Source organism: Aphis gossypii, chromosome 3 (genome assembly GCF_020184175.1).
Source record: "Aphis gossypii isolate Hap1 chromosome 3, ASM2018417v2, whole genome shotgun sequence".
NCBI lineage: Eukaryota > Metazoa > Arthropoda > Insecta > Hemiptera > Aphididae > Aphis > Aphis gossypii.
In genome coordinates, this window is record NC_065532.1 from 52,994,753 (window position 1) to 53,011,677 (window position 16,925).

Below are 16,925 nucleotides of genomic sequence, written 5' to 3' on the forward strand. Positions count from 1 at the left end.
ATGTATCTAAATGATGCCTTTGTTAGTTCGCAACATTTGTAGGAACGCCGCCGACGACAAAAAAAAAGTCATTAAAAAACAAACAGCATATAATTCAGCCAGTGTAAATTTGATTTTAACAAAAGAACGGAATACTCTTTTGTTGATTTTAGCTCGTAATATTGTCATCGAACTGTTAAACTTTTTTCATAGGCATAGAAGTATTGAGGACTTATGTTCTTCCATTTGATAAAACACTGTTGTTTTTTTACTTCTACATTGTATACGTCTATCAAGAACTATATACCTAATATATTATTATGATACACAAAAATAACAGTCAATTATAAAATATTATCTGACCGGAAAAATCCTGCTGTTGAAGAAATTCAATATAAATATATATGTATGTACCAACTACCAATACTTAAAGTTAAAATGAGATGTTTAAATAATAAACTATACATAAACTCGTTATAAAAATATTTGATTTGTTTTGATAATTGAATTGTGTATATTTGTTCATTTTTTTTTCTGAAAATTCAGATAATTCAACGTTTCATTTTAATTCTGTTTATTAAAAAGCTTTTAGAGACATAATGTTTTTGGTTTTTTTTCCATCAGATAAGCGAATACATTTGTATGTTTTCTGAGTTTCCGACGCATAAGCAGAATTAATATATAGCTGACCATAATATGAGGAGCATTGATTTTCTAAATTTAGTTAATATATCTTTAGCGTTCTTGTACTTTGATGTTGTTTGTAACAACGTAAGTCACACCAAAAACTGTAAACGTTTGAATTTGAATATTAATCATTTTTAGGCATATATTATGTCTGAACCATTGGGATAAGTACCTACTTATCAATGATATACATTATTCTTTAAATTTAGCATTTTAAATTGCAACTTCGATAATATTGTTCATCACTTTTATATCATACTTTTACCACATGGCACATTTCGGGGGTTTTGTATTCTGCTTTGGCAATGCAATATACACATAATAATTTATCCATTCTTTTTTCTAATAATTTTGTTCATAATAACATTATATCATAATAGAATGCATTTATATTTAAATCAGACTACACTTTTTGTTTGCATCGAGCAGTGCGTATTCCAACAGTTTCTAGCCTCGCTTCATATCGTTTGCATGTTAAAGGAGCTCGTAATACATTTTACTTTCGTCAGTGAGTTATATATTTACCTATTGTTTCTTGTTTATCTATAGGAATTGAATAATTGAAAATTGTAGTATTGTGTATTATATAGACATGTAAATTTCATAAATTAAAATAATTTTGTAAAAAATATATTTTTTGTATTAAACTTATGATAACAGTATAGTAATCGAATACAACTGTGTTGGTCAGATTTGGAATGCAATTAAGTATTTGTTTAGGTAAAATCTATCGGTATTGTGTCAATCAAATGTAACGTCATTATGTCCGTTTGCTTAATCTATTTTGAAAATCAATCATTAATGATATTCTAGTAATAATAAATAAAGTAGTGTGTAAAGTGTATTCTGTTTAACATTATGTATATTATAGTGGTACAACATTCAAATAGTTGATTTATGTAATATAGTGATTTACATTTAATTCAATTGAAAGTTGGTTATAACATTTAAAACACGTTTACCAATTATTATAATACAGAAACCGACGTCGCAGGGTTTTGCTGACGTAAGTTCACAATTCACTCAATTAGAATATTAACTTTGAAGAGGTTAAGCCGGGCGGGATCTAAGCTACAATCAATATTAATATAATAATTTTTGTTGTACGGAGTGCTTTAAAAAACTATATTGTAAAATAAATTCCATCACTGTAGTACATTTAAATAAACTAGCAAAAAAAAAAAAAAAAAACATAATAATATTTGTGTACTAGGTAAGTAGTATAAATCTGTAATAACGTTTTTATTATTAATACCATTATTAATCACTTATCAGTAATCATTAGAGTACTATACGAATATTCTATAATAATATATATTGATGATATTTTATTATTATTTATGATCGGATTAGATACATAGGGGAGATCTCGCAAAGCCTATAGTCTTATCCCGATCTTCTCGGCCCTTAATTGCGACGATGGCAATCACCATCAGTGACCACACACACACTGTGTATTCATTTTTGATTTAAATTTTTCGGTTTTTGACGATACGCTAAAAACGATCGGTGTACATCTCGCTATAGTCGGTAATTTGAATAAAATCGTGTATGGACCGTCGTATCTAAAACTGTTCGCGAATCCCGTTGAACACGTCGTTCAACCAGATGTACAGTGATTGGCACACAACGTATTGTGCTCTTGCATAATATATTATTATTATGCACACACATTATATATTATCACATGTTATATTATTAAAGTGCATTTGGGTGTCGTGTTACAAACTCGGCGCAGTAGCGCGCTATAAATGACGTTATTATTATTATTTCCCGTTTGCGGTTCATATATATTATTATTTATCCGGTCCATTCCATTAGATGTGCAAACTTTTCGTTCAGCCAATACCGCCGGCGTGGACCTCGCTGTCTACAAATAACAACTATCGGACAATGGACAATAAAATGCGTATCGTCTTTCATATTATTATTATCGAACCGAAAAATTATAGTCGCCGTGTTGATGTCTCATATGTTATGTTTGAATGTCGCACGAAACCCATACTATTGTGGAAATCTAATTATTGTAATTGTATCTGCTGTACGTCTATGCGATATTATAATATCATGTAAGTCATAGTTTTTTTTCCATACATAATATAATATGATGTTGAACTATATTTGATCGGGGAACTGCGCTCGCATTCATAATGCGACATTTGTGGTGAATTGACATTTCTCTGTGTCTAATTCTTTACGTCGTTCGCTACGTACAGCGCGGAGTTGTATTTATACAATTAGGATTAAGTAATATTGCCGTTTCGAAGACGATTAAAATAATCATATTAATATTCTTGCGACTTGCTGTTATGATAACATAATAATATTATCTAATAATAATTGTTGAACGAGAATGAGTTTTTTTTTTTTATTTGTCCTAAGGTTAGGTTATTATAAACTTTAACTACAGTAGTAGCTATTAGCTGTAATTACCATATAAATATTTTTGTTTTAATATAGGTATATACTTTTTTTACTTTGGTTGTTTTTATATCTAGATTAGTTTATACAAATTACTTAAAAAAAAAAAAAAAATATTCTGTTTGTTGCTTCTATTTACGGTGCCGGATGATTTCATATAGTTGGTCGGATTCATTATTTTGTTTTCTTGGAATTCATATTAACAAAATTCATATAAATGTAGTGTTAATATTGTGTTTTGCTAGTTGATCATGTTTTAGGAGATTATTAGTAAGCATAAAGTAGCAACAAGATTTATATGAAATAAGACAAAAACAATTTACTGTTTTATAAAATTGAAACCATTTTATCTCAACAGTGTCTTGAAAAAAACATAAAAAATACTAAATGGATTTTTTTTTTGAAATTGACACCAAATATTTATATTTATTTTGTATTTTTTTTCGCATTTGGCAATCCACTTTGTGATATAAGCTACTACACAAGTTTAAATTATATCTTTTTAAATATTACCATTGTTATTGCTGCTTACATATTATAAATGTGTATGTTTTTTTTTTACTACCACACAACTAATAGTTGCTATTTTTTTATTTCATTACTACAATAAGTATAATCCTTTTTAAATGATTATTTATTGAATTATATTTCACGATATTATTTCGGTATATACTGTTTATTATACAATGTATTATTTTCAAGTTTCTCCTTTAGCTGACAGAAAATAACATATTTGTATGTTTTTGCAAAACTTTGTTAGGGTAAAATGTATATGCATATACATATATTTTTTTATTTAGTTTTTTTTTTTTTTTAAATCAATTGATTATACCTACTTAATAGAATTATGATAAGGCTAAAAATAATAACTTACAGTTAGTGTACAAATAATTAGAAACTATTACGGTTATTAGGATCATTTAAAATAAAATCGTGATTTATAATGCAAAATTCACATAAAAATTTATTTATTTTATAATTTGTATAACATAAATTTGATTTTGTGAATAAATGTAAATAAATAAATTTGCTTAGGCAGGTAATAATAATAATAAAAATAATATAACTTTATTTTGTTCAATTCAGAGAAGTTTATGTAATTTTAAAGTAATTTATTTAAAAACAGTACTGATACAAAACATTTAGAAAATGTGGATGTTTTAAATATAACCATCTATTAAAGAAAAGTTTTCTTTAGAATATGTTATAGTTACAATTAGTAATAATAGAATCTTGGGTAATAAGGAGTTGTGTTGAATAGATTTTAAAAATAATATAAAACTAGGTTATTATTGTTTGGAAAGTTTATCTACACAATTGTATACGATGAAAATAAATCTAATTACAAAGCTTAATCAAGGTATAAAAAATTAAAATTTGTTAGAGTCACATAAAAAAAGTATAGGATTGTTTTTATGCAAAATTAGATAATGATAATTCAATTATAGTTTTAAAGAAAGAGGATAAATTAAAAATAAAAAAATTCGGATAAACGTATATAATACGAATATAATAGGATCTTAAAAGTACTTTAAAAACTATATAGCAACTATGAAATAAAACACGAATAAAAATATTTGGAAACCAAAAATCGATTCCCAAAACTGCACGTGACTAAATACTTATAAACCATTGGCCAATAGGTCAAAATAAAACTAGTAGCATCAAATTACGGTTCATAAATAATATCATATTATAGTTACCTTATTAATAAAAACAATCAAAATATATTCAATATTTAATCAAATGAATACTCAGGGGTAAAAATAATAACATTATGTTTATTTATTAATAAAATTAACAAACGTAACAAAGAAGTCAGTAAATTTTATTTATAAAAAAAAAAAAAAACAAATGAATAGATGCAAATAATGTTTTCACTAAATTTATTAAAGCAAATTATCCTAGCGAGAATACAATCAAAATTGCCTATAATCAATGAACGTAGATGTGTTATGTTACTCATTAGTATGACAATTAAAATATACATGTGGAAGTTATGTGACAATCCTTAAAAATATTATTGATTCAAAGAGTTATTTACTTTATTTCCCCTAACTTATATATTTATACAATCTAACCTAAAATGGTCTGCAAAGTATTTACGCACAAAACACAATATACACAATAAACTCAAACTGAAAGTATTTTTTTCAATTCATCATAGGTACGCATCTGAAAAATATTTAATGTATTTAATTATTTTTTGATATTTCTGGGGGTTTACAAGCTCGAATGATTTATTTTGTAAACCGCAATATTGTGGCTACATGGGAACATATGCAATTAAATTGCGGAATCGTCTGTACGTCGTTCAGTTTATGTTGATACCTATATGTACTTATATCTGTTTTATATTCAAGTAGGTGCTATTATTTCTGATATTGGCCGTTTGCCCCTCTATTTATTTTTATATAATATTATTATATTATTGGATGCAAGCCATTTATTATATGGCCGTTTATAATATAAAGTTGTATTATTGTTTTTCGGATCAGAATGGCCGCATCTATTTGTTTTGAAATTATTTTATATATAATTTTTTAAACGATATTTTTTGGACTTTGGCCGTGTTACATAAATAATTGTATTATATTGGTTTCATACATATTAGCAATATTATTTTGTTTTATATTGGATGAAGAGGCCATTAGTTATATTATATCTGTAATATAACACATACAATATATGTATACTTAATATGCTAACCCTAACGGTTATTTTAAAAAATAATTTTTTATTGAACCACGCGTTAAAATAATACTCTAACAACCAAATCATTAAATTAATTACACTTTATTATGTATTTAGGTCAAAATTACTGTCTATGGTTGACAAAAAACCCGAATTTATGAATGTTGGTCATCTTTGGACCGTATATTATTTTGTATAAGTTTTTATGTGCATTCAATTAGTAAAACCACAGGATAGTATAACAATTATTTAAATTTGAATTTGTTGGATTTTAATTGCGTGTTGATGTGAGAATTTTATTTTATTTCTTTCAGTTGAAACTCTAAAAATATTTATTTTATTTTAAAACTATAAATTTATCAAAACAAAATAATATATTAAATCGAAAATAATTGAAACTTTAAAGAAATTTCTTACAATATTGTAATAAGGTATAGTTAGTTCAGTTAGTATTAGCTTTATGTTCCGACAAACAGTCGATGCGATACTTTAAATCTCGATATTATCGATAAATGTGATGCATTACTCCAACTTTTACATACCTATTTTATTTCAATTAAACTACACATAAACACTACAATTCATTAGATATATTTTTTAGAATTGTTGTTACAGTTATTTCGATCTGATACCGATTAGATTTCTTGAGAAAAAATAATTCTTGGTATGACATTAATTATCTATTTTTTTATCATTTAATTTTTAATTTTGTATGTGTCATATAGACTTTTTGAAAAAATTATTTCAATAATGCCATATTTAAAATGCCAACAATTATGGGTATATAGTATTAATACATAAATACTTAGTAGATATAAATAGCGTTATTAATGTATTGTTCTATGTAGAGAAGAGAAAGATAAAATAATTTCTATTTATTATGTTACGCACCTACTTCAGAAGAATATAGTTTGTTTCTTTAGTGATGGAAATTATTAATTATTATCGGGCCTCTCATTACGTTCTCTCAAACATCTTAACTATTTGCTTATAAATGTAATGGTATGATTCAAAATATTTTTTTATAATACAATACACGATTATATCAAATGTATAACGTATATTGTTATAATATTATTGAGAAAAAAATATTTGTTGGTAATTTAATATAAATTATAATACAAACTCTTAATTGTGTATGGCATTCATATACCTTTTATTATTTCTCCGTATTCTTATGATTATGTCATAAAATTATTGATAGATTCATTATTGCATTGGTTCGCATAACGATGATTATAATTATCATAATAATATAATTATTGTAACCCTCTGAACTAGCGGTGCGTGTAAATCGCATCGAAAATCATGTAATAGGTACAGGTAAAGCTCAATTATTGGATTATCCGATTAAGTGGTCCGCGGGCGTCGAATCTCCTAAGCACATATTATTGCACACGTACCTATATATTAATATAGTTATTATACGTCAAGTCTAGGCCAATTAAATATTCGATGTAATCTAACGCAAATACGTAATGCTCGCTAAAATATTAAAACAGAAAAAATAATATTATGTACTTATTATTAATGAATCGGAAATTAAAAGAATACATTGTTCGTAGACCATCGTGGATATAACATTAAATGTAATTATTTTACGTGCACAAACAACGGTATAATAACAGTATATTATTATAATTCTGTTAGTACTCTCGAAAATAATTATTGTATATTAGCCCTTCATAGTATAATATTATCACAATAATGATTTAATATAATAATGGTAACCTGTATAAATGCTAATTGAATTCGTCTCATTGTTTTGTATTCACTCGTCGAAGCTGTATATAAATCATACATTATTTTTAGAGTTATCGTACGACTATGAACGTAAGTTATTGTTTCAGACATCACGGTGTCGCTTAGGTTTTTATCGAATGTCATCATCATAGTCGTCGCACGCTTGGTGTGAAAACCACTAACAGTTCGATACAAAGGCAATTGAACACATTTTTATATTATGGTTTAGTTTACGCAGTGAGCTACAGAAATGGAATCATGACTATTAAATATATATCTTACACGACATTAAGATTTACTATTCTCCGACGCTACAGCTTGGATGACACTTGGTACGTGTCTTCGATAATCATAATGAATTTCATTTTATTTTTTGCCTTTTAATGTTCGTATAATGACCTTTTATCAATAAACAATGATTGGTTTTGAATCGATCCCTTACCACACTTTGTTGAATATAGGTTAATAGGTGCTAAATTTCTGTATGAACTCGGTTAAATGGTAGATATACCTGACAGACCTTCCACCAGGTAAACAACGCTTCCACAAAAAATTAATTAAATCTACTGGATTCACTATTTTTTCCCTCTACATAACCGTGATGGAAATATTATTAATTTACCTGCTCGACTCCGACTTACAGTTATTGTGTGCATAAACACCCTTCGCTAAATTACGAATAAAACACATACATTGTGTCAATAAATATAATACAAAAAAATATAGTAGTGCTAAAATTAAAAAAAAAGCATTATGTATACAATTTATAAATTACCATAATAGTAGTGTTTCACATATTATGTAATAATATGTACTCGGGACGTTATTTAGATTTTTCATAAAAATTGCTATCGACGACCGTCTTGTAAAATATTTGACTGAATGCATTTAAAATAATTTTTAAGTGTATTTTATATTATTTTTTAAGTTACTTATTTGCTAAATATTTTAAATACTCTTTTAGACGAATTTGTATTTGAAATTCAAATCATTTTATGTAAATACATTCAAAAATTCAAATGATTAAACTTTACATTTCGAATTATTCTTGTTAATCATCATATATTATTTTATTTATCATTTAAGCATGTATTTATCTCATATTACAGTAACAGCCGTACTTACTACTTATATTGTTTACTTCAGGCTTAAATAATTTACAATTATAGCTTTAAATAAATACCTAATTACTATTTATAGAATTAACTTTCTTACTTACTTTTACAATTAAAAAAGTATTTTAATATTTTCGTATTGGAAGTCTATCCATACTTGAATACAATTTTGAAAGTATTTTTTTAATATTTTTATTACTGACTGTTGAAATCGTATTTTCGTCGTGTCCAGAGCATTTCACATGCATCAAGAATAATGTAGTACAAGTCTATAAAACGTGAATAGTATGAAAATATAATATTATATGAGTATAATTTTTATACCGATTAGTCTTATACAAAGTTATGGTTTAATTCGAGCTCCGCAGGACGCATTGAGGCGAGAAAAACGCTGTCACGTGTCTATTTATTTTATGCTCTTGTGTACGTGTAGTTAATTCACCGAATTACAGGATAGTAAATTTTGTGGTTAAGATACGGAATTTTTCTCATCTGAAAAGAGCTTAACGTGTAACGCTGAGTCTAGCCGGCGGAGTTTTAACCTAACATAACCTAACCTAACCTAATCCAACCGGCTACAGTTTGCACACTATGCACAGTATAGCGAGTGCATCGAGTAGTCATTTTCCAGGTCACCGGATATGGTGCTCGCGCATAGCGTTTCCTCGTATAATACCTATCATGTACTTGTAGTTTTTGAACGAGAGTCATTTTCACAACGAGATACTTAAAAAGCCTAACTATACTCAATATTAATATAATATTATTGCTTCTCCGAGATATAAAAAAATGTACATACATTAATTATTTTATCATGTTTGTATTACAATATTTATCTCGAAACCAGTACTTGTGTCGGTTATCGTGAAATAAAACATTTTAGATCATCGCAATGCAGAGTTTTAACGCTTTCGATCACCGTACTAATATAGTACCAATATATATGTATATATTACCTATATATCGTAAAGGTAGGCACTATCATTGTTGTACGCCGAATTTTGGCGTCAGCGATGGTTAATGTAAATTGACGTGCCACGGACCAGCGCGTTTATAATTATTTAAAACAACGGCGGCGGTGCAAGGGCTTAACGACGGTGGACGTACGTCCCGCGCGGTGGGTATGGCGAGCGGGTGCTCAAAGAGATGTGATTTCGAGCGGCTACCGAAAGGGATTAACCGACTCCGTACATAATTTTAGCCGGGAATTAATTGCTAAGGGCTTAAAACCTCTGGCGAATTATTTATGCAGACGTCCGATACCCACAAATAGCCGTCGCGACGCGGAATGGCACGGCGTGTTGGGTGGGGAATATCGATTTTTCACTTCCCAGATTTATTATTTGTGCTACCGGCGAATGAGCCTGCCGCGCGAGAGAACGGCCGACCGACAGATTGCAAACAACGGTGTCGTACACTATTCTGACATAAATATTGCTGTAGGTACCTATTCGTTTGCGTGCGTTCACATGAATATCATTTCGTCATTGCGTCTGTTGCGTAGCAGTGGTGACGGACGTTAAAAACTATGAGAGGGTTGGCGAGCGCGGTGACATTAGTTATTTTGTCGGGCTATATAAAAAACGATTCGCATCGGTGGCATTCGAGTCGACCGCAACACTGCAGGGCCCAGGTATTAAACTGCAATAACACAATAATAACGCCACCGAGGTGCCGGTGGTGGTTAAGGCGGAGTTGGCGGGTTGTTGTTCCGCCGACGGAAATTCGTCATGAGGCGTTTGTATAATTGAATTTCGTCTAGTCCACGCCCGGCAAGTGAGGAGAGAGAGAGAGCGGTATCTACTAACCCGTAATATCGTTTGAAATCCTGGGGGGACCTTGGGACTTCGATTTCCAATGGAAATCATCTTCGACCGCACGTTTATCTATATATACACACACAAGTGCACTGCACATGTTGATATACGCACACAATCTCGCGTGTATTATGTAATGCACGTTCAGAATCGACTGGGGAGTGCGACCGGCAGAGTTTCCGCATAACTGATTGTTTAGTGTATAATATATATATATATATATATATATATACTTATTTACCGTATCCATAATTCCCGACCTAACATCGCCACTACAGGGTTAAATATGATTCGCGTCGTTTTGGGTTTAGGTATACACCCGAAATGTATAATATATGTGCCGCCGTTGTTTCTAATATTGTGACGCGGAAGTAGGACGGAGGCGATATTATAACATTATACCTACCGTTTTCGAACATGCCTCCAAACATTCGTCGCCGATAGTAGAATTTTTTTCGAAAATTATCGTATGATCTATATTATTTAATAAGTGTACGATATTTGCATCCGGTTTTTATCTTTAATAATATTTTACGAGTCCAGGGGAGACCAACACACCGGCTGGCCTATAAACATGAATCCTGAGTCCTCGCTTAGTAGTGTTCCGTTAAAATGTAAGGTATATCATATTATAGTGTATTCAGCGAAAATGATAATTTAAAGTTCGGAAACACCACGAAATTTTAAAACCGCCTTCGTGTGAACATCTCTCCGACACGTAGACATACAATTTTATATAGTTTCTGTAAGCTGCAGTCGTACACGAAACGCCCAGTCATTGTGCACACATCTATTTCAGCGTGGTCTAAATACTTGTTTCTCAAAATCTACGACTACGGCGAGTGAGTATGTAGATACATAATAATGACATTTTGAACCTTTTGATGGAAAACCTGCGAGTCTTCGGTCTCCGGCCTCCGCGGAGCTTGTATTAACGGTCCACGACCGTCACCTCCGCCAACACTATGTCGCAGAAACCGCGAGTCGATTCCAACACAAAACTTTCTACAAATACTTTACAACTACAACTTACTGCTGTCACAAAGTGTGCGTCTTACGATATTACGTATCTGTATATTAATAAACGCATGACGTATACCAAATATTATATGGTGTATTGTCATAGAATCGTTACTAATGTCATAGTCACGTTCGACGGGATCGGCAAAAATAATTCGCCTGGAAGCGAATCATTTGCTACGAATTGATTATTTGCAATACATTATATTCAGTTCTCTTATCATAACCACATAGTCCTGTATATATTTTAGGGTTGTTTTTTTTCGGCACGAGTACTGTTCAATCAGTACTTGTCATAGTAGAGACACACGGATTTTACTTCTATTTATTATTATAACGAATTATAATGTGGTGGCATAGTGCGATTAACAGTGGGTGACTTCGTTTGGGTGAATGACTCAAACTAACGTTTATTTTGTGCAATTTATACATATTATCATATTTCCGGCGAAATTTACAATATTATGATCCTCTAAAATGTCTAATACATCATTCAGATGAGCTTATTTGTATAAAATATAATTTAGGTCAAATTTGTATGGAATATTATACGTTTTATACTATATAATGTATTTATTAGTTTTATATCTCATGACTACCTATTTGTTTAATAATATGATCGATTGTTATTAATTTTCCGGTTTGATATTATTCTTTCTATAATTTTAATATAATATTATGTTCTTGTTTTTATTCAGTATTATAATGTAATATAATATTGACTGTTTTGTTGTTGATAGAGTTAATTTTCAGCAAAGTTACTGTTTGAAATTCTTTTGAAACGTGAATAATTTGATAAATATAAGGATACGAATGATAAACGGTTTATCGTTTAGTGATATTCATGATATATTGGTTTTAACACTTAAAAATGATTGTATCACTTATCGGCCTAAAACCATAATATAATAATATAAACTATAAAGTACATATTATTACAAATGTTGTCGTACATAAGCGTATTACTTACCTAGTAACTTACAGTTCGATTACATGGTCATATATTCACAAGTTCATACTAACACACATGCTATACGTCTTTTTTTACCAACAATATTATTCATAAATTTATAAATTTATTCAAACGATCGGTTAGTCTTTCGCCCGAATATACATATCATTACAATATAATATTATTATATACACTCTATTATGGTGTCCTACACAATTAAATGTTGGCCAATCTCCCAAATGAATGACACATCTTGTAGTTCAGCCTTAATGATGACTTTTAGGTAGATCGCAATCCCGTGATGTCCGGGAAGTGGATTGCATGCTATTCTACAATTCATATTATAATTCTTTCTTCTTTTTTTGCGTGAATCGTAGAAAAAGTCACTTAATGCTTGTTTAATAGAAATCTCTCGATTGCGTTCCATTTTATTTTTAAATCGTTTAGAGTGAAGACGGTTTTTCTTGCGTAAACTATTTATATGACTGAATACTGCACATTTAATAAATCCATTACGGTATGGAATTGAAAATCGTAAACTCGACTTATATATAATATTATAATGTATACACTCTCTGGAGTTATCGTAAAATCCACATTAAATTCCATTAATTGTCATTTCAATGCTTCCGGTTAAGTCAACAACAGACTTCAACTACTACAGTTTGGATCAAATATTATATACACATAGCTGTTAAGTGATTAAATCTTTAATTTTTGTAATCAACCAATTTTCAAAGATGATGCTATTACCGTTGCTATAATATTTACATTGTGAACCGATGATGACTTTTCGCCGTTACGTTGAATTTAAATATTTATGCTATGCAAATAATCGCATTAGTGTATTACGTGTCCATACAATTCAACACAATTACAGATTTATAATAATCTATATCATCCATTATCATTCATTTGAACAAATTTATATAGCGTACTCACCTGGATTGCAAGTACCGTGTTTACACTATATAATATATTATATTGTCGGTAAATTCATTATTAATATCGTGGACATTTTGGTTGGTCGAAATAAAACTATTTATATCGATTTTATATTCATAACGAAATCCTTTGAAAAAATAAACAATAATATTATTATTGTTTTAAATTATTTTCAGAATAATTGCAAATCATTTTTAAAAAATAATATATTATTTTGCTTAGAATACTTATATTATGTTACAATAATTTCGTTTAATCATTGACAGTAAAATATACACAAATTTCGTGTTATTCGTCTCTCTATAATCTATTATAATATTATCTATTTATACCTAACATCATGCTCTATAATGATACAAACCATTATTTCCGAAAGCAAAGTTGTCATATTTTGATATTTTCTGATATTATAAAAGATTCTATAATCTTAATCCAAATGATAGGTATATTCCTTCCCCACTGCACACTTATAAAGTAAGTCAAATTATATGGTAAAACTGTTATAAAAGACATCATAAAAAAATGATTATCAATATCGATATTGTACTATATTATTATCCATTTTAACTGATGGCGTATTCGAGACGTTTTAATATTATGATCTATTACAATTATATAAATAGACGTCAAAATATAAACTATATTATAGAAGCATATCCGGCGAGTATGTATACATATTAGTATGTTATTATATGTATGTTCAATGTGCATAATATCATAACTGGATTATACACATCGTAACTCGGTATAATACCCTGTAAACAAATTTCACCATCAGGATAATATAATATGCTCGATAAAGTTCCCAAAAAAAACGAAATTTTCAAAACCAAGTGACTATGTAGAATATATATGGCAGATTGTTGTTATTAAAACTTTGTTATGAAAATGAAAATAATAATCAAAATCTTCTTTTACTTGTTGATACTTGTTTTTATCTGTTGATACATGTATTACCTGACTACATAATTTTTTTGTAATATTGTGCGAAATTTAAAAAATGTTACGTAATATATTATGTCTGATTATAACTTTATAGGTTGTTATTGTAAGAATAAAAATTTAAAACCCCTTGTTTTTTAATTTTAAAAATCTTATAATTTTGTTTTTGAATCATTTCCCTTAGTATATAATTTAATGGGAGTGATATTTCTTTCAAATGTATTTATTGTACATATTGGTTTATTATCTACACATAAACGACCGAAAAACATTCAATGTGAATTATAATAAGACGACACGCTCAATTCTGTCCCAAATTTGGACCATACAATATAATATATTGTTTATTGTTACAATGAAATAGAAGTTTTAAAACAATTTTAGAATTATGAGTAAAATTTAGAGAAAAACATACTTAGAAAAATATGTTTTTGAAAATGCACATTGCACATACAAATAATACACGTTTTTCTTAAAATCTTTTTGTGTTTTTAACTCTTCTTTCATTTTGGTTTTATATTAACCAATTATTATGAGTTAAGTATATTATTATGTACTAGGTTTTTGAAAACATTTTCTTCGTTAAAACTAACACTTTAAATACACAAGTAGTTATAGACATTAATTTAAAAGGTTTATACATACGAACACATAAAAGTAAGTAAAAAATAATAATTAAAAACTATATTACCAACTCAACTTTCATTAAAATCATCTGATTTCCAATTTAACATCTCTTGAACTAATAAATGTTTGTCCAATATGAAAATAATCTAGATATATTTTAACTTATTTTTTTTTATAACACATATTATATTATACATAATTATATGTATAATTTTATTTTATACAATATCACAATGTTATTCTCTTATAATTTATAATAATTTTAAAGATTAAATTTATACGAATACTTTATAAAAAAATAAAGGGATTAAAAAATAATGAAGTAGTTTTTATTTATTTTTTAGTGATAAATGTTGATAGAAATTATATGTTATGAATAGAGATAATTTTTTTTGTGTTTTTTTGTTTTTAATATTTTTAAAAATTCTTAAAATAATATTATGTTACTTTAAATTTAATTTTCCGGTATCCATACTATTTAATTTAAATGTATTCAGCCATTCAGGTGATATTTTATAATGCGTAGAATGAAAAACATATAATACATATTTTTTCATTGAATGTTCAATTTAAAATGGATTTGTTTCCGTGACACTTTTTGAACGATAGCTATTATTTTTATTATTCATTCGAGTTTTATTCTAAACGAATCTCAGCATAATTTACATCTTCAGGATTATACATTTATATTATCATTTCTTCGTTAGAATTTAATCGTCAGACACAGAAAAAATTATGAGTCAAATAGTACAATATTTTTTCCATGTTTGATAAAAATCTTTAAATTTATCCTCTTCCGTTTAAATAATCAGAATTTCCATGACACAGTCAACTGATATTTTATATTATTTAGAGCACGTATAAAAGTTTTGTTGAATATTTCACCAAAAATGTATGATTTAGGTCGATCATTTTTTAGCAGGCCGTTGTACGAGTAATTAATTTTATAGGCCAATAATAATTACACCAATTCTGTTTTAATGTTATTACACATTTATTTTATTTGATATTTATAATCAAATTATATCTGCGCACTACCACATTCTGAACATAATTTTATAACGTTGAGATAATTTATAATATATTTGAAACCTATACATAACATAATATAACGATTGAAATTAAACACTATACGTGTATATCTAACGTTTTACGTTAATAATAAGCAATAAGTAATAACCCTTGTATACCAAACGAATTGGAATTACATTTGGAATTAATTCAACAAATCTCAATATATATTTTAGTAATCGAAAAATATATTTACAAAGAGATGAAAGAAGTCAGGTTATGATTATTTCGTTTTAATCGGAATTTCACTAAATTCAATCGTTATTATGTACCTACAGACATATACATTTATGTTTTGAATTTATATAACACATTGGATTTTCATACTTATTATTAAAAGGGAAATGAGTAATTTATAACTGAAATTAAATATATTAATCATTTTAATATTATTTGTGTGTATCAGAACACGGCGAATTTGTGAATCATTTTTTAATTGATGTTTGAAATTATTTAACTGAAATTTTCTAAAAAAAAAAAGAAAAATTGCTTTAATATTACATAATGTCAAACTTAAATTTATATAAATAGTTTGTATTGAACACATGTTACTATTATATTATGTACATTTGTACTTTCTTATGCTGGTTCAAATCATCAGCTCATGGTCTATTTTCAAATGATTGGCGCTCATTAATTCAATGGTGCCCTTCTTCAATTTGTTATTCACTTTTGAAACCGCCATGTTTATTGAAAAAATCGATCACTTTTCTTTATGAGTGGAGAAAGAGAGCAAACAACTCTAGTCTTAACTACCGTGGATTATGTTAAAATCAGATAATGCACATTGAGTTAGAACAAAGAGGTTTTCAAATAATGTTTTCCGATAGGGACAACTACTATGAACAGTGTAAAATAAATTATGGAAATACGAGAAACCATTCTATAAAATACTATTAAATAATATTCCTA

General features: G+C 28.1%; 1 protein-coding gene across 2 annotated transcripts in view; it reads left to right on the top strand.

Annotated features, from left to right (window-relative positions):
• LOC114128483 (leucine-rich repeat-containing protein 4B-like) overlaps positions 1 to 16,925 on the top strand; it is a 283,831-nt gene that overhangs the window by 51,638 nt on the left and 215,268 nt on the right. The window lies entirely within an intron of this gene.